This window comes from Oryctolagus cuniculus, chromosome 1 (assembly GCF_051225735.1).
Source record: "Oryctolagus cuniculus isolate XC-2025 breed Fujian yellow rabbit chromosome 1, ASM5122573v1, whole genome shotgun sequence".
Classification (NCBI taxonomy): Eukaryota; Metazoa; Chordata; class Mammalia; order Lagomorpha; family Leporidae; genus Oryctolagus; species Oryctolagus cuniculus.
Genome location: NC_142867.1, coordinates 5,904,010 through 5,931,522, shown reverse-complemented (window position 1 = coordinate 5,931,522; position 27,513 = coordinate 5,904,010). Strand labels below are relative to the sequence as shown.

Here is a 27,513-nt window from a genome sequence, read left to right as displayed (position 1 = left end):
CTATATCTTTCAAATAAATAAGATAAATCTTAAAAACAAAACAAAACAAAACGCTGTGCCACCGCACCAGGCCCTGGTCAAGTGATTTACAACAAGGGAACGAGACCATTCGGTGGGGCGGAGGACAGCGTTTTTACAAAGGTGCCGGCAGAATTGAAATGCACACGCAGAAGAATCAAGCCGACTTTATCTAACACCACCTACAAAAATTAACTCACAATGGAGCAAAGATCCCAGTGTAGGACCTAAAACAGGGGGCTACCTGCACGACGTGGGACTTCCTGGCTACGACATAAACGCGCAGCCACAAAGAATGAAAGTGATCCACGGCCGGCGCCGCAGCTCACTAGGCTAATCTAGGTGTCTGCGGCGCCGGCACCCTGGGTTCTTGTCCCGATCGGGGTGCCAGATTCTGTCCCGGTTGCCCCTCTTCCAGGCCAGCTCTCTGCTGTGGCCAGGGAGGGCAGTGGAGGATGGCCCAGGTGCTTGGGCCCTGCACCCCATGGGAGACCAGGAGAAGCACCTGGCTCCTGCCTTCAGATCAGCACGGTGCGCTGGCCGCGGCGGCCATTGTGAGGTGAACCAACAGTAAAGGAAGACCTTTCTCTCTGTCTCTCTCTCACTGTCCAGTCTGCCTGTCAAAAAAAAAAAAAAAAAAAAGTGATCAGTGAGACTTCAAAGACTTACAGACTTCTGCCTTTCAAAGGCCACTGTCAGTACAGTATGAAAGGAACTCACAGATGGGAGAAGACCACATGTGATAGAGTGATGCTGACACACAGGGAAGCGAGACTCGGTAACAGAGAAAGAAAACTCAATTCAATGGAAAAATGAGAGGCTGGCATGTCAGCACGGTGGACTGAGCCGTCACCTGCACGCCAGCATCCCACATGAGCTCCAGTTCAAGTCCTGGCTGCTCCACTTCTGATCCGGCTCCCTGGGAAGGCAGTGCAAGACGGCCCAGGTGCTTGGGCCCCTGCACCCACCTGGGAGACCCGGATGGAGCTCAACCCCAGCCACTACAGCCACTTAAGGGTGTGACCAGCGGATGGGAGGCCTCTCTCTTTCCTCTTTCTCTGTGACTCTGCCTTCCAAATACATAGAAAATAAATCTTTATTTAGATGTTTTTAAGATTTATTTATTCACTTGAAAGTCAGAGTTACACAGAGAGAGGAGAGACAGAGAGAGAGAGAGAGAGAGAGAGAGGTCTTCCATCCACTGGTTCACTCGCCACAATAGCCAGAGCCGTGCCGATCCGAAGCCAGGAGCCAGGAGCTTCTTCTGGGTCTCCCACACAGGTGAAGGGGCCCAAGGACTTGGGCCATCTTCCACTGCTATCCCAGGCCATAGCAGAGAGCTGGATTGGAAGTAGAGCAGCTGGGATTAGAACCGGTGCCATATGGGATGCCGGTGCTGCAGGCGGAGGCTTTACCCACTATGCCACGGCACCAGCCCCCATAATAAAACCTTGACTTAGGATGGGCTACAGCCCAATAAACCCATCACAAGTCGAAAATATCACGTTCAAGATGCATTTCGCACACCAGCCTGGCCCTGTCCTCGCTCGGCACGGCACTGTGGCGTCGCTGTGGGTTCCCTCGTGCCCGGGGGCTGCCTGGGACTGGGCTTGCCTCCCCCAAGACCGTGGAGCGTCAGCCCGGGGAAGATCCACCCACACAGTCGCTGCCCACTGCTGCTTCTGCACCACCTGGAAGTCCACCCTGGAAGGCGGGGACGACCTGCGCACAGCAGTCCCTCCCTCCCCTCCCCTGCGGCTCGGCTTCCGGTAGTGCCGGTCGCCCTCTGTGAATCGCAGTCTGAGATATTGATTCTAAAAATACACAACCCACAAGGGCTTTTTTTTTTTTTAAGATTTTATTTTTATTTATTTGAAAGGCAGAGTGGCAGAGAGAGGAGAGAGAGCGTCCATCCCCTGGTTCATTCTCCAGGGCTGGGCCAGGCGGAAGCCAGGAGCCAGGAGCTTCTTCCAGGTCTCCCATGGGGTGCAGGGCCCAAGCACTTGGGGCATCCTCCACTGCCTTCCCGGGCCACAGCAGGGAGCCGGGCAGGAAGCAGAGCAGCCGGGACTGAAGGCGGTGCTCTGGTATGGGAGGTCGGGGTTGCGTGGCCGCAGCTTCACCCCCTGGGCCACAGCGCCGGCCCTGGCTCCCAAGTGTCCATTTCATGCTGCCTGCGAGGCCGGGGTGTGCGGCGGGTCCACCTGGCGGCCGTCTGGCCGATCAGACTGACCGCGGTGGCATCACTGCTCGTGTGCAGGTAACTTCGAATCCTACCCAAGAAAGGCCCCCAGTGCCAGGGCAGTGATGAAAGGGGGCGGCGGGGCGGCAGCGTGGCCGGCACAGGCAAAACGCCTGTAGGGCTTAGGGCCCTTGGGTTCAGGCACCCACCGGAGTCCCCGGATGTATCTCCTGCCGCTCAGATGGGACCTCCGAACAGACCTGGCTACCACTAACATAAACAAGACGTCCCACGCCACCGGAACGCTGACACGAGCCAGGACGGCTCCAGGTCCAGTCACCTGCTTCGTCCCACACCACGGACCGACCGTCAGACGGGCCCCGCCAGCCCCGCCACCAACGCCGTGGTTTCTGACAGCAGAACACGGTTTTGTGGCTCTGGTCCGAAGGGTGCGGCCCACGAGGGCTGCCAGCCCCGTCTCTCTGTGGTTCATCTCTGTGGCCAGTCCCTCTCGGGGGAGCGGGGCCACCAGATCGGGCCACGGCGCGGTTTTATTTTCAGTTAGAAGCCAGGGGTTGCTTTTCACATTTTTCTTTCGCTTGGTGAATACGGGAAATAGCGCATGTCTTCAAAGAGAAACCCATGTAAGCTGTAGTTAAACAAATCTTGTATCTAGCTCCACCCCACCCTGCTCTCTCCCTCCTCCCCAGACAATCACCTTTTTCCTAGTTCACGTTTTCTTCTTATTTACAGGTTTGAAAGGCAGAGTTACAGACACAGAAATTCCACCACTCGCTCACTCCTCAGATGGCCTTCACAGCCAGGGCCGGAGCAGGTGGAAGCCAGGAGCCTGGAGTTCCATCCGGGTCTCCCACGTGGGTGGAGGACGTCCAGGCACGTGGGCCATCTGCTGCCTCCCAGGGAGCCGGGTCAGAGTGGAGCAGCTGGGACTGGAGCCTGCACTCACATGGGACGCTGGCATCGTAGGGGTGGTGTAGCCCTCAACACTGGCCCCTTTTTCTTTTTAAAAAATATAAGCATATTTCCTTTTCAAGGTTTTGGGTTTCTTACAGAAATAGTAGCACTGGGATTTTTTTTTTTTTTTTTTTTTTTTTTTTTTTTGGTGCGTGCATGCACACACACGAGAGAGAGAGAGAGAGAGAGAGAGATAGAGTCAGTCTTCCATCCTCTGGTTTACTCCCCAGATGGCTACAATAGCCCGCACTGGGCCAGACCAAAGCCAGGAGCCCAGAGCTTATTCCAGACCGCCCATGTGGGTGCAGGGGCCCAAGGACCTGGGCCATCTTCCACTGCTTTCCCAGGCCATAGCAGAGAGCTGGATCAGAAGTGGAGCAGCCAGGTCTCGAACCAGCACCCACGTGGGATGGCGGCACTGCAGACAGCGGCTCTGGCATTGGGCCCGGCGCCGGCCCTGACTAAGGTTACTCCACCTGGAGTGGACATTTGTGTGCGCCCCACACCCTGCTCTCACCCGCGTGGTAACCCGTTTTCTTGTCCGATTCTTGGACTCCTTTCTCGGGCCTCAGCATCCACACTGCCCGCACCGTCCCCGTGACGGCTCTGGGTCAGCGGGGACAGAGACCACAGCCAGCTACTTGAGCAGAGACGACCTAACAGGAAACAGGAGCAGGCTGCCGACCAGGGGGCGGGCGGGCAGCGTGAGCGCTCGTGGTGCCAGGCGGGCCGCAGCCCGGCAGCAGCCGCCCTTGGAAGTCCGATCTCACGGAAGCTCGGAAACGCCGCCGCGGGCTCTCGGGAGCCGGAACTCGGGGCTCCTGCGGGCTGGGGCTGCTTCCTCTGGACTCTGCGGCCCCTCCGGGCCTGAAGTGACCCGGCCCAGCAGCTCTTAGAGGAAGGAAGGGCTGCCTCCGGCGTGGACCAGTGTTGCTGGGTGCACACAGGAAGCTACCAGGAAGAAGACGGAAGAGCGCTCCAGTCCGGGTCCAGGGGCACAGGAAGTAGGCGCCGCCTTTTTTTTTTTTTTTTTTTTTTTTTGACAGGCAGAGTGGACAGTGAGAAAGAGAGACAGAGAGAAAGGTCTTCCTTTGCCGTTGGTTCACCCTCCAATGGCCGCTGCGGCCGGCGCGCTGCGGCCGGTGCACCGCGCTGATCCGATGGCAGGAGCCAGGAGCCAGGTGCTTTTCCTGGTCTCCCATGGGGTGCAGGGCCCAAGCACCTGGGCCATCCTCCACTGCACTCCCGGGCCACAGCAGAGAGCTGGCCTGGAAGAGGGGCAACCGGGACAGAATCCGGCGCCCCAACCAGGACTAGAACCCGGTGTGCTGGCGCCACAAGGCGGAGGATTAGCCTAGTGAGCCGCGGCGCCGGCCACCGCCTTTTTTTTTTTTTTAAGATTTGAAAAGGCAAGGTTAGAGAGAGATGGGGAGACATGGTTCACCCCCCAGATGGCAGCCACAGCCAGGGCTGGGCCAGGCCACAGCCAGCTTCACTCGGGTCTCCCAGGCGGGTGGCAGAGGCCCACATCTTCCGCTGCTTTCCCAGACTTATTAGCAGGGAGCTGGATCGGAAGTGGAGCGGCTGGGACTCGAACCGGTGCCCGCATGGGAGGCTGGCGCTGCAGGCGGCAGCTTTACCCGCCGCGCCACGGCGCTGACCCCTAGGTTCTGCGTCTTCATGGAAGAAGCTACAAAGTCACATGGCAAGAGATGTGGTCACAGGAAGGAAATAATTGGGGCCACTTTTGTCATCCATCTACCACGGTGAGTCTTACTCCCAATTTTAAAGATTACACTCGTGATTTTCCAGATATGTGTCCATTTTAAAGGATATACCAGGGCCGGTGCCGTGGCGCAGTAGGTTAATCCTATATGGGCACTGGTTCAAGTCCCGGCTGCTCCACTTCGATCCAGCTCTCTGCTATGGCCTGGGAAAGCAGTGGAGGATGGCCCAAGTGCTTGTCCCTGCACCCGCGTGGGAGACCTGGAAGAAGCTCCTGGCTCCTGGCTTCGGATCAGCACAGCTCTGGCTGTTGTGGTCATCTGGGGAGTGAACCATCGGATGGAAGACCTCTCTCTCTCTTTCTCTGCCTCTCTGTAACTCTGTCCTTCAAATAAATCAATCAATCTTAAAAAAAAAAAGGGGGGGGCTATCCCAGCAGCCTAATGAACACCACCGCCGGCTGCTCGCTGTGGCTCTGGGGGCACCGCCGTGCACTGCCTGCTCAGCATGCTCAGGTGAAGTGAGTGGTAGAGTTACAGACAGCGAGAGAGAGACAGAGAGAGAGACAGAGAGAGAGACAGAGAGAGGTCTTCCATCCTCTGGTTCACTCCTCAGGTGGCCACAACGGCCAGAGCTGTGCTGATCCGAAGGCAGGAGCCAGGTGCTTCTCCTGGTCTCCCATGGGGTGCAGGGCCCAAGCACCTGGGCCATCCTCCACTGCACTCCCGGGCCACAGCAGAGAGCTGTGGAACAGCTGGGTCTTGAACCAGCGCCCACAGGGGATGCCGGGGCTTCAGGCCAGGGCGTTAACCCACTGCGCCACAGCACCGGCCCCATATTTATGTATTTGAAAGGCAAAGTTACAGAGAGAGAGAGAGAGAGAGAGAGAGAGAGAGGTCTTCCATTCACTGGTTCACTCCCCCAAATGGCTGTAGCAGCCTGGAAGCCAGGGGCCTGGGTCTCCCACGTGGGTGCAGGGGCCCAAGGACTTGGGTCATCTTCCGATGCTTCCCCAAGCACATTAGCAAGGAGCTGGATTGCAAGTGGAGCAGCCGGGACTCGAACTGGGGCCCACATGGGATGCTGGCTCTGCAGGTGGTGGCTTTGCCAATGTGCCACAGCGCCAGCCCCAGAAGGCTATTTTTAAGTTGATAATTTTCTATGGCCCACAAATGATGTTACATTTATCCAAACGGCCCTCAGCAGAAAAGTTTCCCCCACCTCTGACGAAAGGCAGAGCGACGGGGAGAGCCAGGGAGGGAAAGAGATGCCTTCCGTCTGCTGGTTCCCTTTCCAAAAGTGGGCAACAGCAAGGCTGGGCCAGGCCGCAGCCAAGAGCTCAGAGCTCCCCCTGGGGCTCCCGCGTTCTTGGGCCGGCGGCGGCGGCTGCCTCCCGGGACACTCGCAGGAACCTGAACCGCACGGGGAGCCGCGGGACTCAGCTCAGCCCTGCGCTGTGGGACGCGGGCGTGCAGCCCACGAGTGCTGATTTTATCAGACGCCTTCCCCAGATCTCCGCGATCGTGCGGGTTTTCCGCTTCATCCGTTAAGGGAAGAACGGCACGGATTTCCTAACAGCAGCCACCTTGTAGCCTGGGTGGGCTCACCCTGAGTCACGGTCACCACCTGCTGCTTTGATTCGTTGCTGTTTTAGGAGGGGACTTTTATTTTGCAATATCTGCAGACCGCTATAGTTTTTTTTCACCTTTCCCCCCACTACTGGTTTTGTCTAATTTTTATATCAAAGTTGTACCAGTCTCATAAAATTGAGGAAAAACTCCCCTTTTCTATTTTGTAAAAGCTTTATTTATAGGGCTGGCGTCAGCATTGTCAGTTAAGCTGCCGCCTGCAATGCCGGCATCCCATGAGGTCGCTGGTTCGAGACCCGGCTGCTGCTCTTCCGATCCAGCTCTCTGCTGTGGCCTGGGAAAGCAGTGGACGATGGCCCAAGTGCTTGGCCCCTCCCCCACGTGGGAGGCCTGGGGAAGCTCCTGGCTCCTGGCTTTGGCTGGGTCTGGACTTGAACACTGAGGCCATTTGGGAGAGCTCTGTGTCTCCCTCTCTGTGTGACTCTGACTTTCAAATAAGTAAGTTTTGTAAAAAAGATATTTATTTTTAAAATTTATTTGGAATGCAGAGATACAGAGAGAGAAGCAGAGAGGAGTCTTCCATCCATTGGTTTATTCTCAAACGGCTGCAACGGCTGGGGCTGGGCCAGGTGAAAGCCAGGAGCCTGGAGCTCCATCCAGGTCTCCCACAAGGGTGCAGGGCCCCAAGCACTTGGGCCACGTCCCGTGGCTTTCCTGGGTGCACTAGGAAGGAGCTGGGTTGGAAGTGGAGCAGCTGGGAATCGAACAGATCCCGATATGGGCTGCCAGCTGCCAGCACTGAGGGGACGGCTGAACCCAGCCACGCCACGCGCCACCTCCCTCCACCCCTTTTCTGTTCTCTGAAAGCACTCATTTAAGTTGGGACTGATTTTTTTTAAAGGATTTATTTATTTGGAAGGCAGAGTTAGAAAGAGGCAGGAGCAGAGAGAGAGAGAGAGAGAGAGAGTCTTCTACCTACTGGCTCACTCCCCAAATGGCCACAATGGCTGGAGCAGCGCCGATCCGAAGCCAGGAGCCAGCAGCTTCTTCCAGGTCTCCCACGCGGGTGCAGAGACCCAAGCACTCGGGCCATCCTCCACTGCTTTCCCAGGCCATCACAGAGAGCTGGACTAGAAGAGAAGCAGCTGGGACTCAAACCTGCGTCCATATGGGATGCCGGCGCCACAGGCGGAGGAATAACCTAGTGTGCCACGGCGGCGGCCCCGAAAGGCAGTTTTACACACACACACACACACACACACACACCTTCCATCTGGTGGTTCACTCCCCAAATGGCTGCAACGGTCAGGACGAGGCCAAGCCAAAGCCAGAAGCCAGGAGCACCGGCCCAGGGACTCCGCTGCTTTCCCAGGCTCATCAGCAGGGAGCTGGATCAGAAGCAGAGCAGCCGGGACTCGAACCCGTGCTCACCCGGGACGCCTGCATTGCAGGCAGCCGCTAACCGGCTGTGCCACAACACTGACCCAGGTTTTATTTATTTATATTAGCCTCTCCATTATGAACATTTTCAGAATCCAGTATTAGAGAGAATGTACAGTTACCCGTTTCACTGGCCCACCATAGAGCTCGTATCAGTTATCTTTGCTGTTTTTAAATTATTCATTGACTTCTGTCCATCCTGTTTGAAAGGCAGAGACACACACAGACTGACAGAGAGAGGCCTTCCCTCTGCTCGTCCATCCCCCGACTGCCGGCACAGCCAGGAGCCCACGGCTCCAGCCAGGCCCCCGCGTCAGTGGCAGGACCCCAGGGAGCGCGCCAGCAGGAAGCGGGGTGGGAGGCGGAGCCAGGACTCAGCCGCGGGCTCTGAGGTAGGATGTGGGGTCCCAGAGCCTCTCCTGGCTCAGCGACGTCTGCCACCACGGGTTTGCCTGTGTGCCGACTGCACAGTCTTGGTTACTCTGAATCTTGAAATCACGTTCCCGCCCTTTCTCCTTTCTGTCAAGTGTTAAAATCAGCTCATCACTTCCTACGAAAGCCTTCCCCACCTCGACAGCGCGAGTGGGGAGCTGCCATCGCTCTACCAGTCTCCCAGCGCACGGCCTTGGTCCCTCCGTCCCTACACTGAGTTCTCTCTCTCTCTTATTTTTTTTTAAAGATTTTATTTATTTGACAGAATTATAGAGAGAGGTAGAGCCAGAGAGAGGTCTTCCATTTGCTGGTTCACTCCCCAAATGACCGCAACGGCCACGGCTGAGCTGATCCAAAGCCAGGAGCCAGGAGCTTCTTCCGGGTCTCCCACGTGGGTGCAGGGGCCCAAGGACCTGGGCCATCTTCCACTGCTTTCCCAGGCCACAGCAGAGAGCTGGATCGGAAGAGGTGCAGCCGGGACTCAAACCGGCACCTGTATGGGATGCCGGCACTTCAGGCAGCAGCCTTAGCTGCTAGGCCACAGAGCCGGCCCCTCACTGAGTTCTTTTTGGGCAGCCTTGTGTTGCAGTTAAGCCACCACTTCTGACACCGCCGTCCATGCTGGAGTGCAGGGTTCAAGTCCCAGCTCCTCTGCTTCCGACCCAGCTCCCTGCTAATGCGCACAGGATGGCCAGCACTTGGGTTTCTACCATTACTTGGGAGAGCTAGGGGGAGCTCCTGGCTCCTGGCTTTGCCTTGGCCCTCCCCTGGCTGTTGCACACATGTGAGAAGTGAACCATGGATGGAAGATCTCTCTCCCTCCCTCCCTCCCTCCCTCCCTCCCTCCCTCCCTGTCTCTACTTCTCTCTGACACTCCACCTTTCAGATAAGTCAATCTTTGATGTGCTGGGCAATCAACCTGGATAGGCTGTTCTTAGTTCTCAGTGTACAGGTTTTATACATCTTTTGTCAAATTTATCCCCACACAGTCAACATTTTTATGGCATGTTGAGTTTTTAAAATTTAATTTCTGTTGCCTGGCTGCTCCACTTCCCATCCAGCTCTCTGCTGTGGCCTGGGAAAGCAGTGGAAGATGGCCCAAGTGCTTGGGCCCCTGCACCTGTGTGGGAGACCCAGAAGAAGCTCCTGGATCCTGGTTTCAGGTTGGCCCAGCTCCGGCTGTTGTGGCCATTTGGGGAGTGAACCAGCGGATGGAAGACCTATCTCTCTCTCTCTCTCTCTCTGCCTCTGCTTCTCTGTAACTCTGCCTTTCAAATAAATAAATAAATAAATATATAAATAAATCTTTTTTTTTTAAAGGTGCGGGCTCAAGAACCAAGGTGTGGAGGCCCAGGTGCGCCTCTGGCGGTCACTCCCAGCGGCCAGCCTGGACGTTTTATGCTTCCTGTCCTTGCAACTGTAGGCTCTGACGGATGAGAGGCTGTGGGCTGTGGCGGCAGGGGGACTGTGCTTCCGTCAGGGGCCCCTAAGAGAGGCGCCAACCCCGGCCACGGCTGCCGTTCAGTCGCCCAGGGCCCCTCAGCCCAGGAGGCCACGGCTGAGACGAGAGCTCCCTCCCCGGCAGAGGTCCACACCCGGCCTGCAGGAGGAGGCGGCTTCTGTTACGGAAGATGGCAGGACTGTACCTGGCGTCACAGATCCGCCGTGGGCCTCCCGCTGTTCCCACGCCCACCAAGCAGCGGCACGGGCGGGCGAGGGCAGCAGCTGCAGCCAAGCGGGGAAGAGGCCGGGTGGACCCAGGGCCGGCAACCGAGCCCCCAGCCCGGGGGCTTCACTGTTCGGGAGCGGACTCCCCCCGGGTCATCCGCAGACTCGGCCCAACGCCATTCGCAATCCCAGCAGGCTGCTTCGGTGGACGCTGACCAGCTGACTGTAGCATTTACACGGAAACACGAAGTTCCCACGAGAGCCAGACCACCCTTACGAGAAGAATAAAATGGGGGCCAGCGTCGTGGTGCAGTGGGCCAGCTGCCGCCCACCACAACGGCATCCACCTCGGAGCGTGGGCTCCAAGCCCGGCTGCTCTGCTCCCATTCAGCTCCCTAATAACGGGCCTGGGGAAGGAGGGGAAGGCGGCCCTGTCACCCACGAGAGACCAGATGGAGCTCCTGGCTCCTGGCCCAGCCTGCGCCACGCTGGCCTTTAGGGGAGAGAGCCAGCAGATGGAAGACCTCTCTCTCTCTCTCTCTCTCTGATTTTCAAATAAAAAATCTTTAAGAAATGTACACACGTGGAAGAATTAAATTACTTAATTTCAAAACGTATTTTAAAGCTGCCTGTTGGGTTTTTATCCGGGAGATTTACTGACAGTGTTTTACCTTTAGTTACGCTGCGGCTGTGGCACAGTGGGGGGCCCATAGATAACCTCGCACCGCGTGCGTCACTGTAACAAACTAGAGGCAGGATACCGGAGGTGTGCAGCTCCGGCAGGGTTCAGTGCCCGAGGAGGGAAACCTGGCTGTGCCGGGGGCAGCACTGCGCTGCAGCCAATCAAGCCCGGCTGGGGATGCCGCGTCCCGAACCTGAGCGTTGGTTCCAGCCCCTGCTCCTCTGTTACTCTGACCCGGCTCCTGCTAATGCGCCTGGGAGGGGGTGGGCGACGGTCCAAGTGCCTGGGCCCCCCCACCCACTTGGGAGACCTGGACAGAATTCTTGGCTCCTGACTGACCTGGGCTATCCCTGGCCGTTGCTGTCCTTTGGGGAGTGAACAAGCAGATGGAAGATCTGTCTGTCTGTCTCTCTCTGTCTCTACTTCTCTCTGTGACACTCTTTCAAATAAATAAATAAAATATTAAAACACACATATTTACCCTGATTGGATATTTTTGTTTTTGTTTTTGTTTTTTTGACAGGCAGAGTGGACAGTGAGAGAGAGAGACAGAGAGAAAGGTCTTCCTTTTGCCGTTGGTTCACCCTCCAATGGCCGCTGCGGCCGGCGCATCGCGCTGATCCGGTGGCAGGAGCCAGGAGCCAGGTGCTTCTCCTGGTCTCCCATGGGGTGCAGGGCCCAAGCACCTGGGCCATCCTCCACTGCACTCCCTGGCCACAGCAGAGGGCTGGCCTGGAAGAGGGGCAACCAGGACAGAATCCGGCGCCCCGACCGGGACTAGAACCCGGTGTGCTGGCGCCGCTAGGCGGAGGATTAGCCTAGTGAGCTGCGGCGCCAGCTACCCTGATTGGATATTAAACAATGTATACAAGGTTTTTTTTTAATTAAAGGTTTATGTATTTATTTGAAAAATAGAGTTAGAGAGAGAGAGAAATCTTCTACCTGCTGGTCAACACTGAATTTGTTAACAAAATAAGGCAATAATTGTCCATAAAACAATCTAGATCACTTTAAAAAATCATGTATTCAAAAGGCAGAGTGACAGAGAGACAGAGGCGGGGAGGTCTTCCATCTGCAGGTCCACTCCCCTATGGCCACAATGGCCAGGGCTGGGCCAGGCTGAAGCCGGGAGCCAGGAGATTCCCCCGGGTCTCCCCGTGGGCGGTAGGGACCCAGGCACCTGGGCCGTCCTCCACTGCCTCCCCAGGAGCATTAGCAGGGAGCTGGATCAGCAGTGCCGTGGAGCCAGGACTCGAACCAGGGACTCTGAGCCAGAATGCCAGGCCTGGGAGCACACACTGCCTGCCCCAAGCTAGAGAGCAGTGTGTGCTGGGGCAGGTGCTTCGCAGGAGGGCAGCGCCGGGCTCCGAGTGTCTGGGGCAGGAAGGGACCAACCAGCTGGCACTTCTTTTCCTTAATTTAATGTATTTTATTTGAAAGGCAGAGTTACAGAAGGCAGAGAGAGAGAGAGGTCTTCCATCCGATGGTTCACTCCCCAGATGGCCACACTGGCGGGAGTTGCGCCGATCCGAACCCAGGAGCCAGGAGCTTCTTCCCGGTCTCCCACGCGGGTGCAGGGCCCAAGCACTTGGGCCACCTTCCACTGCTTTCCCAGGCTGCAGCAGGGATTGGAAGTGGAGCAGCTGGGACTCGAACTGGTGCCCATATGGGATGCCAGCACTGCAGGCGGCAGCTTTACCCGCTACACCACAGCCCTGGCCCCTTCTTTTCTTTTTTGAAGATTTACTTATTTATTTGAAAAACAGAGACAGAGAGATAGAGAGAAATCCTCCTTCTGCTGGTTCACTCCTCAAATGGCTGCAAGGGCTGGAGCTGAGCCAAAGCCAGGAGCTGGGAGCTTCCTCTGGGTCTCCCTAGTGGGTGCAGGGCCGGTGCACCGCGCTGATCCAAGGGCAGGAGCCAGGTACTTCTCCTGGTCTCCCATGGGGTGCAGGGCCCAAGCACTTGGGCCACCCTCCACTGCACTCCCTGGCCACAGCAGAGAGCTGGCCTGGAAGAGGGGCAACCGGGACAGAATCTGGCGCCCCAACCGGGACTAGAACCCAGGGTGCCGGCGCCGCAGGCAGAGGATTAGCCTTGTGAGCTGAGGTGCCGGCCAGTAAAATAAATCTTATTTAAAAATTCTCGAGGGGCCGGTGCTGTTTCACGGTGGGTTAACAGCCTGGCCTGAAGCGCTGGCATCCCATAAGGGTGCCGGTTCAAGAACTGGCTGTTCCTCTTCTGATCCAGCTCTCTGCTGTGGCCTGGGAAAGCAGTGGAAGATGGCCCAAGTCCTTGGGCCCCTGCTCCCATGTGGGAGACCTGGAAGAAGCTCCTGGCTTCGGATCAGCTCAGCTCCGGCCGTTGCAGCCAATTGGGAAGTGAACCAGCAGATGGAAGACCTTTCTCTCTCTCTCTCTCTCTCTCTCTCTCTCTCTACCTCTCCTCTCTCTGTGTAACTCTGACTTTCAAATAAATAAATAAATCTTTGGAAAAAAATTCTCAAAATCAAAAACAAAACCACACAGTCGGTCCCATCTCTGCGTGTAGTCCTCCAGCCTGAGGATCGGAAGTGTGAATCCAAATGGAGCCAGCCTGGGAGGACGACCTTGGGGATTTACAGCAGCCTGGCCGGGGCCCTCGCTGGGTCGGCAGCCCCTCCCAGCTCCCCGGCCCTGGAAGCAGCCCCTCTGGCCAGCTCCAGCCCCGTTACATCAGCGGATGTTTGCTGAGCAGGGGCGTGTGCCGGCTGTCCATGCCGTACAAGTGCCACGGCCTGGATCTCCAGCGAGGGGCCAGCCTCTGTGGCAGCACCGTGGCATCCTGATGTCGCGGGGGGAGCAGCGTTAGGGACGTGAGAGCCATCTCAGGTCAGAGCACAGGGACCAGGGCTCGCCCCCGGCTCCGTGCCACATCACGTGACAGCTGCCAGAGGCCACGGGGACTCGGGGCTGGGAGGCCCCTCAGGGACCCCTCGGGTCGGCCTCACAGTGTCCCCTGGCCCCAGGACGTTCTCAGCTGAGTCCACCTGTGACCTGTGACCCCAGGAGGCTGGCAGCCTTGTGCCCCTCCCATCTACTGGTTCATTCCCCAAACTCCATCTCCGCACCCGCCGCCAGTGGCAGGGACCCAAGTCCTTGAGCCGTCCTTTGCTGCCTCCTAGGGCGTGGCATCAGCAAGAAGCAGGGATGGGGACCCAGCTGGGACTCGGATCCAGACATCTGAGGGCACACAGGCACCCCCAGGGCATCCTACCACCGCGCCAAGGGCCACCCCTCCCTCTGATCTTCATTCAGCATGACCCACAATTCTCTGTGTGTCCCTAACGCGCCCAGCATGGAGCAGTGAACGAGACAAGCCATCAGGGCTGGCGTGGTGCAGCTGCGTAAGCCGCCACCTACAATGCCGGCTGCCCCATGAGCGCCAGTGCGCCTGGGAAAGCAGCGGAAGGCGGCGCCAGTGCGTGGGCTCCTGCCACTCAGGTGGGAGGCCCGGATGCAGCTCCTGGCTCCTGCCTGGTCCTGCCTGGTCCTGCCCCAGCCACTGTGGCCATCTGGGGAGTGAACCAGCAGATGGAAGATGGCTCTCTCTCTCTTTCTGCCTTTCAAACAAATACATACATCTTAAAAATAAATACATAAAGTCACCCCCGTGGTCAGGCTGAATACAGGGGGGACAGCGGTTCCGCGTTGGCCGTGACCCCTCGCCCCCTTGTGGCCTTGCTGTGTCATTCCAGCGACACTGCACCCAGGCAAGGTCGCCCCACAAAGGGCAGGGCCTGGGGCTGGCCGCGATGCCCTGAGGACAGTCCCCAGCCTCACTCTGTCACCCCTGGTAACCAGGGAAGACGCGGCAGGCGTGGCCCAGCAGTGGGCACCTGTGTCCATTCCAGAGCTCCTGCGCCGTCCAGCTCCCTGGGAAGCAGCAGGGGACGGCCCAAGGACGTGGGTCCCGGGCTGGGCCCCAGGCCGCTGGCTTCAGCCGGGCCCCGCCTTGCTGCTGGGGTCACGTGGGGAATGACCCAGTGGTCGGAAGGTCTCTCCATCTGTCTCTGCCTTTCTAATGACATGTAAATAATTAAAGGAAAAGATTTATTTGCTTGAAAGGCAGTAACACAGACAGAGACAGAGACAGAATCTTCCATCCGCTGGTTCACTCCCCGGATGGCTGTCATGGCCAGAGCCCGGCCAGGCCGGAGCCAGGAGCCTGGAGCTCCATCCGGGTCTGCTGCGTGGGAGCAGGCCCAGGCACTTGGGCCATCTTCTGCTGCTCTCCCAGCCGCACTGGCAGGGAGCTGGATTGGAAGTGGAGCCAGGACTTGAACCGGCGCCCACATGGGACGCCGTCACGGCAGGGGGCGGCTTAACCTGCTGTGCCACAACGTGGGCACCGGCGCAAATAAAAAAGTTTAAACAGGGAAAGAGAACTGCTTCCCCACCGTGAAACCGGAGCAGCAGGGGCGGCCTGCCCTCTGCCAGCCGCGGCGCCCCTCCCAGCGGACTGCTGCCTCCCGGCCCGCTCCCGGCTCCCCCCGGCCCCTCACCCGCACCCCCATCGGCACAGCCCAGGGCCGCGGCCGAGCTGTTCCTCAGATGCCGGCCCCTCCTGCTCCCCGGGAAAAACAGGACAGGCGTGAGATCAGATCATGGGTCTCCCACAGCCACCGAGCACACTTCCTGTTGTCCCCGGACAAAGGACGGGGAGGGGACGCTCGGACGGCACGCCCGTCCCCGGGGCTCTGCCCACTGGGCAGGAGAGAGGGCAGCAGCTGGAGCTCCAGAAGGAAGCGTCCAGGGACGCCCCCCCCCGCCCCCTGCTGTGAGGGGCTGTTTACTCTGATTCAGCTCGTCCCACAAAGTACTAGACTGACTACACATTTCATTAGAACTGGGGTACTGCCATGGCTTCAGATTTTTTTTTTTTTTTTTAAAGATTTATTTATTGGGGGCCAGCACTGTGGCGTGGTGGGTAAATCCGCAGCCTGCAGTGCCGCCATCTCACATGGGCGCCGGTTCAAGTCCCGGCTGCTCCACTTCCGATCCCACTCTCTGCTGTGGCCTGGGACAGCAGCGGGAGACGGCCCAAGTGGATGAAGAAGCTCCTGGCTCCTGGCTTTGGATCAGCTCAGCTCTGGCTGTTGTGGGCATCTGGGGAGCGACCCAGCGGATGGAAGACTGCCCCTTCGCCTCTGCCTCTCAAATAAATAAATAAATAAATCCCTAAAAAATAAATAAATAAAATGTACTCTCACTCTCAGCACGGGAGAGGCGGGTCAGAAATGGCACTCATCCTGGTGCACACCTGCACCGCGTACTAACTACAGCAAGACAGCAGCCAGTCTGATGTCCCCTGCACGGCGATCGAAATTAGCCCTTGGCCGGCGCCGCGGCTCACTAGGCTAATCCTCCGCCTTGCGGCGCCGGCACACCGGGTTCTAGTCCCAGTTGGGGCTCTGGATTCTGTCCCGGTTGCCCCTCTTCCAGGCCAGCTCTCTGCTGTGGCCCGGGAGTGCAGTGGAGGATGGCCCAAGTCCTTGGGCCCTGCACCCCATGGGAGACCAGGAAAAGCTCCTGGCTCCTGCCATCAGATCAGCGCGGTGCGCCAGCCGCGGCGGCCATTGGAGGGTGAACCAACGGCAAAGGAAGACCTTTCTCTCTGTCTCTCTCTCTCACTGTCCACTCTGCCTGTCAAAAAAAAAAAAAAAAAATTAAGCCCTTAATATAAAAGCCGAGCAATAGCAAGTGCCGAGGAGGCAGCGGGGACACCGCAGCCCGGGGCCGCTGGTGGGGACAAGCGGGGCACGAGCTCGGTCCCAGAAAGACTCCAGTTTTGCTCATTTCTACGTATTTTAAAGGCAGAGTGCCGGGGGGGGGGGGGAGTCCTCCACTCCCCGATGCCCGCAACAGCCAGGGCTGGGCCAGTGACGCCGGCGGGAGCTCCACCAGGTCTCCCCCGCGCGTGGCAGGGACCCGTGACTGCTGTCTCCCTGGCACGAACCCCGGCACCCTGCTGGGGATGTGGGAGTCCCGAGTGGCGCCTCAACACTGCACTGAACACCCGCCCTCTTCAGAAAGTGAAAGTGTGGTGAGAACCAGGTTCCACACACACACACACACACACACAGCCGAGCGCAGGGCCTCAGCGCCGCGTAGCAGTCCCAGCAGAGGCCTCCGCGGGAGCCACGATGCAGACGTCCATCAGCGGACGCAGGCGTCGGCAGGAAGTGTTGCACACGCTGGGCTGCCAGTCACCCCACAGAGGAAGGAAGTTTTAACAAATGCTACAACAGAAGTGGATCTTTTTATATAGATAGATAGATAAATTCATTAATAATAAATGAAAAGATTCATTTATTTTTTTTTCTTTTATATTTTATATGCTTCCATTTAATTTTTCTTTTATTATTATTAAAGACAGAGTTACAGAGAAAGGTAGAGACAGAGAGAGAGGTCTTCCTTCTGCTGGTTCACTCCCCAGTTGGCTTCAATGGCTGGAGCTGTGCCGATGCAAAGCCAGGAGCCAGGAGCTTCTTCTGGGTCTCCCACGTGCAGGGGCCCAAGGACTTGGGCATCTTCTACTGCTATCCCAGGCCATACTGAGAGCAGTAGACTCTGGCCTCGAGAAACAGAGGAGCTTCTGGGACTGGCCTCAGGACGCGTTCTTCTCACACCAGCGCCGCAGAGTGGGCGACCAAGCCGGGCTCCAGGAGCGCCGTCCCCGAAGTCCGCCGCGACGCCCACCTGGAGGCGACCTCGCCAGATTCATTTATTTCTTTGAAAGACAGAGTGACAGTGACAGCGACAGCGACAGAGAGAACCTTCCATCCACTGGTTCACTCCCAGTGGCTGCAGCAGCCCGGGCGGGGCCAGGCTGAAGCCGGGGGCCAGGAGCTGCATCCGGCCTCCCACGCGGGCGCAGGGGCCCAAGCACTCGAGTGTCTTCCACGGCTCTCCCAGGAGCACCAGCGGGAGCTGGATGGGAAGTGGAGCGGCGGGACTCCACTGGCGCTCGTAGGGGACGCTGGTGTCGCAACGGCTTGAGCCCCTGCTTCACACACCGGCCCCAGGAGTGGACCTTACGTCACACAGGATTAGTGACGTCAGCCAGGCACAGAAGGGCAAATATTGCATGATTCTACTTGAAAGGCAGAGTGATGGGGGGGGGGGGGAGGAGAGAGGCTGGGTGGGGGGGTATGTTCCATCTGCAGGTTCACTCCCCAGATGCCCACAACGGTCCAGCTGCCACTCTGATCCGGGAAGGCGTATCCCGGGCAGCGCCTGCCCCTGGGGCAGCAGAGCGGCAGTCTGAGCCCAGCTCCTCCGTTCTGATCCACCTTCCCGCTAACGCACCTTGCGAGGAAGCGGAAAAGGCCGCAAGTGCTTGGGCCCTGCCGCCCACTTGGGAGACCCTGATCGAGTTCCATTTGGGGAGCGAACCAGCGGATGGAAGACACCTCTCTCTCTCTCTCTCTCTCTCTCTCTCCTCTCTCTCTCTCGTAGCAGGTTAAGTCCCGGCCGCTCCACTTCCCATCCAGCTCTCTGCTGTGGCCTGGGAGAGCAGTGGAAGACGGCCCAGGTGCTTGGGCCCCTGCACCCGCGTGGGAGACCTTGACGGAATTCCTAGCCCGGCCCTAGCTGTGGCCACTGGGGGAGTGACCCAGCAGTGGATGGAAAATCCTCCCCCTCCCCAACTCTGCCTGTCGAATTTTTTTTTTAAAGAAGAGCAGTTTAAAGTCGCTCTATAAAGGGGCTTCTGCAAACTGAGAGAGGGACGAACAGCACAGCGGAAAGACGTGCTCTGCACATAGAGAGGCCGTTCACAGACGGAGACGCCCAGAAAGGATGCCTACTCGGGAAACGCAAGTGAAGCTGCCACTTCATTCACTGCCGTCAGCCCGGCAGACATGGGGGAGGCCTTTGACACCCCTGGATGATGGGGACAGAGGAACGGGGGCTTCATACGTGCTGTGTAAACAGGAGGTACAGTAACTTAGAGATACTTGGCTGCTACCTAGTGAAATTGAACACCCTAACCCCTTCCATTCCAGCAATCTTGCTCCTAGGGCCGCACACCCTCAGACCCTGCCAGGTTTACCATAGCAAAGGCCAGCAGATCCGCCGCCCGCCCACTGGGGAACCTTACAGCCGCTGTCCCAAGGCATGACCAGCCCTCCCCTTCCCGGCCCAGGTGCGTCAGGAGCCGCGGGTTACAGCCAAGTCCCAGAACCACGCCACACACGCATCCTCAAAGTGGCACAGGAGTGGCATCGGGAAACCCAGGTCAGAGTCAGACACCTCAAAGGGGGTGGGCCCCAAGGTCCCGGGGGGGCAACACGAGGAGGGGCCGGAGCCAACGCAGGCCGAGGCTGCGGGTGCACCTGCTGAGGCTGGCCAGACCTAGGTACAGCCCGAGGAAAGTGGAGCCCACCATCCGAGACGGGGTCAGCCCGGGCTCGGTCGACTTGCCTACAGCGCCCGTTCCAGGCTCGGGAACTGCACTTGCGACCCCAGTGCCGAGGGTCCCAGCTGTTCCGGCCAAGGCCAAGGCCAAGGCCAAGGCTCAAACCAAGCCCGAGCCCCAGGCCCAGGCTGCACCTGCAGCTCCAGTTCTCGCTCGGGCTCGGGCTCCCACACAGGCTGCAGGGAAACTGCCGGGGTCTGCGACCGTGAGGACAGAGGGTCTGGCGTGGCCCTTGGGCTTCTGTCTGCATGGGGCTGGTGTCTTCCTGTGCGCCTGAGGCGGGGGTGTGGGGCGGGGGGAAGCAGGGACCATGGCGACAACGCCGACTTGAAGAGGGTTCCACAGGGCACTGCTGGACAAGAAAAGCGCCTTCGATGGAAGCAACAGTGACTAAAAGCAAACAGCAAACACAATGCATCGGTGTGCAGATGCACCTGCACGCAGCTGCAACTGTACACAGGCGGGCTGTCCTAGCAGCAGTGATGCCCGGGCTCCAGCACCAGGCAGGGCGGGCCAGAGCTCTCTGCCTCCACCTCTGCTGGGGGAGGCCTCAACTCAAACGCTTGTCACTCTGGGAACATCCCCGCACACCCAGAAATGATGCTTAACGGGGTACCTGGGCACCCTGTGCGGCAGTCAAGTGGGTTCCTGAAGTCAGTCACCACACACCCTAAACTATGTCAAGTAAGTGCGTCTAAAACATTTTTACTGCAAACCCGCTCTCCCGCGGCGTGGTCCCCACCCCAGGCACAGGGGAGTTTATCCCCCGCTCCCAGCAGCACTGGCGGAGGCTGCTTCAGGAAGTGCTACCTCCTCACACCGCTGGCACTGCCCGTGCGTGGGCTGGACACGTTCCTGTGGTCAGAGGAAGCCCCAAACACAGCTGCAGGCAGATGTGGGGGAGCTCTCCACCACGCAGAGGGAGGGGGTCGTGGGCAGCACCTGCAGCGGACACGTTGCATTTCCGCAACGGCAGGCATAAGTGGGGTTTTGAGGGCACTTGGGCGTGCTGTCGCGGTTGACGAGAGCCGCTGGGTTCTGCACGCTCACCTGTACGGAACAGCACGCCGGCCCGCACTCCCACCACCTCTGGGCGTTCCCCTTACTGTCCCCACGGTGTCTCCCGTGGTCTCGCTCCCTTCCTTCCGCACAGCCCTTCCACAAGGGGCAGAATCAAGCCGGGGACCTCTGTGCCGGGGCGTCTGTGAACCTCCTCTTTGTATTTGAGACATTTAATTTGAGAGGCAGTGTGAGGGAGCGAGGGCTCCTCCGTCCGCTGCCCGCTGCCCACGTGGCCAGGATGCGGTGGGGGAGTGGAGCAGCCACAACTTGAACCGGTGCTCCTACAGGATGCCGGCGCGGCAGCTGGGGGCCTAGCCCGCTGTGCCAAAGCCCGATCCTGTGCTGTGACATTCAGAGTGGAATTTGCTCAAATCAATACTTAATTAAAACCCTTCAAGCCCAAATTCTCGGAGCTAGTGTAGAAGGTGTGGGTGCTGGCTTCTCTCTCTGCTGGCCGCCTCACACGTGGCCAGGAGGGATGGTGACACTGCTGGGGGGATGGGGCTTTATAATGTTGTGTATAATCAGAAAAAAAGATATTTTATTTTTAAAAAAGATTGATTTATTTGAAAGGCAGCGTTACAGAGAGGCAGAGGCAGAGAGGGCTTCCAGGTGCTGGTTCACTCCCCAGATGGCTGCAATGGCCGAGCTGTGCTGATCCGGAGCCAGGAGCTTTCTCCACATCTCCCACGTGGGTGCAGAGACCCAAGGACCTGGGCCATCTTCCACTGCTTTCCCAGGCCATAGCAGAGAGCGGGATCAGAAGTGGAGCAGCCGGGACTTGAACCGGTGCCCACATGGGATGCTGGCACCGTAGGTGGCAGCTTTACCTGCGAGGCCACAGCGCCGGCCCCACAGATATTTTCCAGAAGTGCTGGGCCCCTGCCCCTCATGTGGAGACAGGGATGGAGCCCCCAGCTCCTGGCTGTGGCCTGGCCCAGCCCTGACTGCCGCAGCCATTTGCGGAGTGGAGGGAAGATGCTCTCTCGCCCTCTCTGCCCTCAGCCTTTGAAATTAAAAAATAATACTAATAAAAAATAAAAAAGGAAGTTAGCCATTCTTAAGTGAAAGCTGAAACGCAGGACGTGTCACCGCCTGACAGTCAGGATCCGTGTTTCCTAAGAGGCGCTTCAGACGCACAGACCTTCAGCCTGCTGCTGCCAGACGCTCGCTTCTCTGGTTTTGTTGTTAAGATTTGTTTTTATTTACAGGAAGGCAGAGTTAGAGAGAGGAAGAGAGAGAGGTCACCCCCCTGCTGGCGCACTCTCTCTGGTTCACAACTGCTGTAGCTGGGTTACAGCAGAGCCAGGAGCCAGGAGCTGCCACCAAGGCTCTCCCGGGGCGGCAGGGCTCCAAGGCCTTGGGTCACCTGCTGCTGCCTTCCCCGGTGCACTGGCGGCGAGCTGGGTGCGAAGTGCAACCGCGGCGACAGGAACTGGCTCTCCGACGCGGCACGCCTGTGTCCCAGGTGGTGGCCTGCGCCACGTGCCCCAAGGCTGGCCCCTGGCTCCCCCTCTTGAAAGAGGAGAATGCTTCGTCAGCCGGTCCTGACCTTCTTTTGTGTTGAAGTCAGTTTTGGGAAGGCAGACCTCAGAACAACTCCTGGTTTCCGGCTGAAGCATTTCCTACCGGTGGCAACTCCTCCTGGTACTCCTCCTGTCGAAGGCTCACAAAGCATCACCGCCTACGGCGAGCGCGGAGGCGCTGTCGCGTCACGGACGTTAGCTGTGGCAGCTCAGAGCCGGCATTTTACTGCCAGCAAGACTCGCACGCTGCGCGGAATCCCGCGACAAGATGACCAACCGAAGGATTTATTTTGCTTCCAACTTTTTTTTTAAAGATTTTATTTATTTGGGAAGCAGAGTTACAGACAGGGAGAGGAAGAGACAGAGAAACGTCTCCCATCCGCTGGTTCACTCCCCAAACAGCCACAATGGCCAGAGCTGTGCCGATCCAAAGCCAGGAGCCCAAGTGCTTGGGCCATCTTCCACCGCTTTCCCAGGCCATGGCAGAGAGCTGGATTGGAAGAGGAGCAGCCGGGACTCTAGCCAGCGCCCATATGGGATGCCGGCACTGCAGGCGGCTCTACCCGCTGCACCACAGCACCGGCCCCGAGACAACGAACTCTTGGACAAAAACTCCTGCAGCAAACAAGGTGTCCTGAGATCTTTTCTGGAACCCTCAGCTGTCTGCCCACACCCACCCCCCAACCTTGACTCGGCCATTCCCTCCCCAGGGAGCAGGCCTCCCAGCAGCCACCCCACCCCCTCCAGCTGTAGCAGCCACGATGCGGGACCTGCGGGAAAGGCCCCTGGTCTGGTCCAGCCCCTGGCCACAGGACTGGCTAAGGCCGCGGCACACCCTCTAACACGGCTCAGTCCCAGGGAGGCCCAGGACGCTCCCTCCATAGTGCAGGCAGGGAGAAGCCTCTCCTTGGACGTGGCCTTGGAACATGAAGGCCCCAGTGTTGCGGGGTACAGGAGACCCCAGGAGGCTGGAGCAGAGAGAGGCGGAGCCAGCGGTGACACTGCCGAGCCCCCAAGTGTCCTGAAGCGTTGCATGTCTTCACACTACACAGCGAGACCGTCCCTCATCAGCCAGCGAGTGTGGCGCTGGTGGGCACCCTGCCAGCTGCCCTCAGAGGGCCCCACCCCGGCGGAGCACGGCTCTCACCGCTGTCGCACGGGGTCCTGAGCGCTGGGTTGCAGCCACCTGCTGATGCGGGGGCTCATCTGTGCCTGTCCCCGTCGCCCTTGAGGGTGTGTATGCAGCTGGCGCTCAATTAATGTCGTTCAGTGGCCCTGTTTCTTTGCTCCTCTTTCTCTGCCTTTGCTGATGCTGGTGCCACCGCCTGGAAGGCCCCCAACCCTCCATGATCACCATGGACTCAGCTTCCCAGCCGCAGGGCAGACGTCAGAGGTGCCGACTCCCCCCGGCAGCCCCGCGCGGGCCTCTGGCTCCTCCCAGGGCAGCCCCGGGCGCACATCCTGGGAACCGTGCTCCACCCACCTGGTGCTTTATTTATCTATTGATATTTTATTTTTTGACAGAGTAGACGGTGAGAGAGAGAGAGACAGAGAGAAAGATCTTCCTTTGCCGTTGGTTCACCCTTCAATGGCCACTGCGGCCAGCGCGCTGCGGCCGGCGCACTGCGCTGATCCGATGGCAGGAGCCAGGTACTTATCCTGGTCTCCCATGGGGTGCAGGGCCCAAGGACTTGGGCCATCCTCCACTGCACTCCCGGGCCACAGCAGAGAGCTGGCCTGGAAGAGGGGCAACCGGGACAGAATCCGGCACCCCGACCGGGACTAGAACCCGGTGTGCCGGCGCCGCAAGGCAGAGGATTAGCCTAGTGAGCCGCGGCGCCAGCTATCTATTGATTTTTAAGATTTATCTATTTATTTGAAAGTCAGTTACACAGAGACAGAAAGAGTTCCTTCATCCACTGGTTCTCTCCCCAGACAGCTGGTCAAGGCCAGGGCTGGCCCAGGCCAAAGCCAGGAGCCAAGAGCTTCATCCGGGTCTCCTACGTGGTCGGCAGAGGCCTAAGTGCCTGGCCACCTTCTGCTGCTTTCCCAGGTCATTCGCAGGGAGCTGCGTTGGAAGTGGAGCAGCCGGGATGGGGCGGGCCCGGCAGGCGGCAGCTTTCCCAGCTACTCCACCCTGCTGGCCGCCACCTGGAGGTCCTGCTACAAGCCAGACACTGCTCCAACAGCTGGGGACACAGCAGTGGACATGCCACAAATCCCAAATGCACGGATCTCGCACTCAGGGAGGGAGGGGTCGTAACTCAGTGACTAAGGAAAGCACAGGGTCTGACAGCCGGGCACGGAGCCGGCGGAAAGGTGAAGGCAGCGGGGGGAGCAGGGCGTGCAGGCGGTCAGGCGAGCGCGGGCAGGTCCAATGGAAGGCTTCACCGGGGAGGAGACGCCGGAGCCGGGCGCGGATGCACCGAGGAGGAGGAGGAGACGCTGGAGCCAGGCGTGGATGCACCGGGGAGGAGATGTGATGTCGGAGCCGGGCGTGGATGCACCGGGGAGGAGACATTGGAGCCGGCGCGGATGCACCAGGGAGGAGACGCCGGAGCCGGGCGCAGATGCACCGGGGAGGAGACGCCGGAGCCAGGCGTGGATGCACCGGGGAGGAGACATTGGAGCCAGGCGCGGATGCACCGGGGAGGAGACGCCGGAGCCGGGCGCGGATGCACAGAGCACTGCGGGCAGGAACCGGCACCGGCCCTGGGCTAGCACAGGCCTGCTGTGTCCTCAGCCGGCAGGGAGACCGGGCCGGGAGCGAGGGGGCAGTGGAGAGGAGGCAGAGCGCCATGGCGGAGGTGGATTCGGATGAGGCTGAGCGTCTAGGTAAATGAAAAACTACCGGCGGATCTGGATCAGGGTGACCGGTCTGCACACTGTTTTTAAAGGACCCCTCTCGTTCCTAAAGGTTCGGCTCCCGCGGTGGTTCTGGGAGACGTGGGGTGCTCTGCATGGAGTGTGGTGTCGAGGCAGGGAGAAGTGAGAGCTCAGGCGTTTGTTCCGGGATTTGAGGGGAGCAGAGCAGTGAGAGCTGACTTAAGATTTTCGGCCTCGGGGCCGGCGTTGGGGCGCAGTGGGTCAAGCCACTGGCCGTGATGCTGGCATCTATATGAGCGCCAGTTCGAGTCCCGGCTGCTCCACCTCCAATCCAGCTCCCCCTAATGCACCAGGGAAGGCAGCGGAAGACGGCCCAGTGCTGGGGGCCCTGCGCCCGCGTGGGAGCCAGGGATGCAGTTCCAGGCTCCTGGCTTCAGTTTGGAGCAGCTCCAACCGTAGCTCCCAGCTGGGGAGTGAACCACTGGATGGAAGATCTCCACCTCTCTCTCCCCTCTGCCTTTCAAGTAAAATAAAACCAATCTCTTAAAAAGACTTTCGGCGGCCAGTGCTGCGTCATAGCGGATGAAGCCGCCGCCTGCAGTGCCAGCAGCCCATGTGGGTGCCGATTCAGTCCTGGCTACTCCACTTCCAGTCCAGCTCTCTGCTGTGGCCTGGGAAAGCAGTAGAAGGTGGCCCAAGTGCCTGGGCCCCTGCACCCGCATGGGAGACCCGGAGGAAGCTCCTGGCTCCTGGCTTCAGATCAGCCCAGCTCTGGCCATTGTGGCCATTTGGGAGTGAGCCAGCGGATGCCCTCTCTCTAATAAATAAATAAATCTTTTTTTTTTTTTTTTTAAGATTTTTGATCTGAGAAGCCGGCAGGCAGGAAGAAGCTGTCGCTGACAAAGGCAAGGAGGGGGGAGAAGCAGGGTGGAAGGACCACCGGGAGTCGGGTCTCAGGCCCGCGAGACGTCCTGATGGAGCCGCCGAGCGGGCAGCCAGGGTGCGGCCGAGATCGCGACTGAAGACGCACAGCAGAGAAACAGCCCCGGGGGAACTGGACCGAGCGGGCGTGGAGGGGAAGCTCAGACGGCATCTGGGCCTTCGCGCCAGCGGTCAGGGCCAGGAACAGGAAGCAGCGAGAAGGAGCCAAGGAGGCGGGGAGGGAGGGGCTGACAGGCTGAAAGCCAAGAGCTTTCAAGGAAGAGGGCGTGGCTGGCCGTGCAGAGCTACCGAGGTGGACACAGCGGGCGCACTGGGGGGCTCACAGACGCCTTGGACAGGAGGGGGACCATCACTGCCCACTGCCCACTGCGCGGGCCTCGGATGAGCATTCACTGTTACTGTGCATGACGCCTTCCAGAACCTTCTGACTGGTCTGCTCGGTCTTACCTCCTGCTATCCAAGAACAACTGCCACCTAGGTGATCGCCTTAACATGCAGAACAGGGGCCGGCGCTGTGGTGCAGTGGGTTAATGCCCTGGCCTGCAGGGCCGGCATCCCATATGGGCGCCGGTTTGAGTCCCGGCTGCTCCACTTCCCATCCAGCTCTCTGCTGTGGCCCGGGAGAGCAGTGGAGGGTGGCCCAAGTGCTTGGGCCCCTGCACCGGCATGGGAGACCTGGAAGAAGCTCCTGGTTCCTGGTTTTGGACTGGACCAGCTCCAGCTGTTGCAACCATTTGGGGAGTGAACCAGCGGATGGAAGACTCTCTCTCTCTCTCTCTGCCTCTGTAACCTTCAAATAAATACATCTTTAAAAACATCCTTTATGGGCAATGAAATTTAAACTTCAAACAACTTCTCCTGTTATGAAATACTGTTTTGTCCCCCCCAACCGCTTTAACACATCAACAGCACGGGTGCTGGTCAAGGGCGCAGTCCAGACACCATGCTCGGCCCCAGCCCCCGCAGCCAGGGGGCCCCAAGGCCCAGCCGCGCTGTCAGCCCCACGCGTCCCCATGGGAGCCGCTGCCCCTGCTTCCCGGCCCGCCCGGCGGAGTTCCAACAGGACCTGCTCGCGAACACGTGGCCCTCCCTCGTCTCCAGACCTCTTCCTCTCTCTCTTCCTTCTTAGCAGCTTCACAAAGACCAAGCCGGGGTGTAGTAAAACGGCGCCGTCTTCCTAAGCCCAGCCCGGCTCAGCCGAGCGCGGGCTTCCCAAGGCCCAGCCGCAGGGTCAGCTCCAGCCCACGCTGAGGGGCCTGGCCGGCCACGTCCTCCCTCCGCACGGCCCCGGAGGACCTGTTCGCCACAGGCCGCTGCTCTGCGCGCCAGGGCGCCCCCCCCCCCACAGTAACCCTGCCCCTCACTCCGGCGTCTGGTGTTCTGTGGGGGCCCACGGGCCGCGGGACACGCCAGGCCCACACCCGTCTGCCTGTCCACCAGACACGGGCCAGCGGCGCGGCTGCCCCCGCGGGACGGCCTGTGCGTCTGGAACTTTCTCTGGGTCCCTTCAAGCCTTCTTTCCAATAGTTAAGCTTTCAGCCAGTGCTGCCCGGCTACTCCAGCCCGCCCGCCCGCGCCTGACCACCCTGCTCGGGTTTTCGGGGTTCCCCAACACTCAGCCCTGAAACAGAGGCAACCGCGGCCATTAACCCTCCCCTCCCCGCAACTTCCAGGAACGCGAGCTCCGCCAGGGGAGGGGTCTGTCCGCTCACCCCCACGCGCTCCAGGGCCGGCAGTGGAGCCCGGCACACGGCGGGAACTCACCGCACGTCTACAGGCCGCAAAAATAACGCACACACCGGTTCTCAACCAGGAACTCGGGGTACGAGGTTAGACACCCGCGCCCCCGCGCCTCGAACTCGGCCCCGCAGCCGTCCCGCTACTCCCGCCCACTTGTCCAACTTGGCCACGCCCACCGCCCGCCCTCAGGCCCGCCCCGCGCCCAGCACGCGCACCCGGCGCCGGGCGACGCCTCCCGCCGCCACT

General features: G+C 59.3%; 2 long non-coding RNA genes across 2 annotated transcripts; one reads left to right on the top strand and one right to left on the bottom strand.

The window, feature by feature from the left end:
- The first annotated feature begins 4,219 nt into the window (after window positions 1–4,219).
- LOC138848488 (uncharacterized) lies at window positions 4,220–10,642 on the top strand. Its single transcript, XR_011386322.2, has 2 exons — window positions 4,220–4,941; window positions 9,682–10,642. It is a non-coding gene; the product is annotated as an uncharacterized LOC138848488 (long non-coding RNA).
- An 11,418-nt stretch (window positions 10,643–22,060) lies between these two features.
- Window positions 22,061–27,399, bottom strand: LOC149128257 (uncharacterized). The gene is made up of 2 exons (XR_016226164.1): window positions 27,292–27,399; window positions 22,061–22,374 (listed from the first exon to the last, which is right to left on the bottom strand). It is a non-coding gene; the product is annotated as an uncharacterized LOC149128257 (long non-coding RNA).
- Window positions 27,400–27,513: the final 114 nt, after the last annotated feature.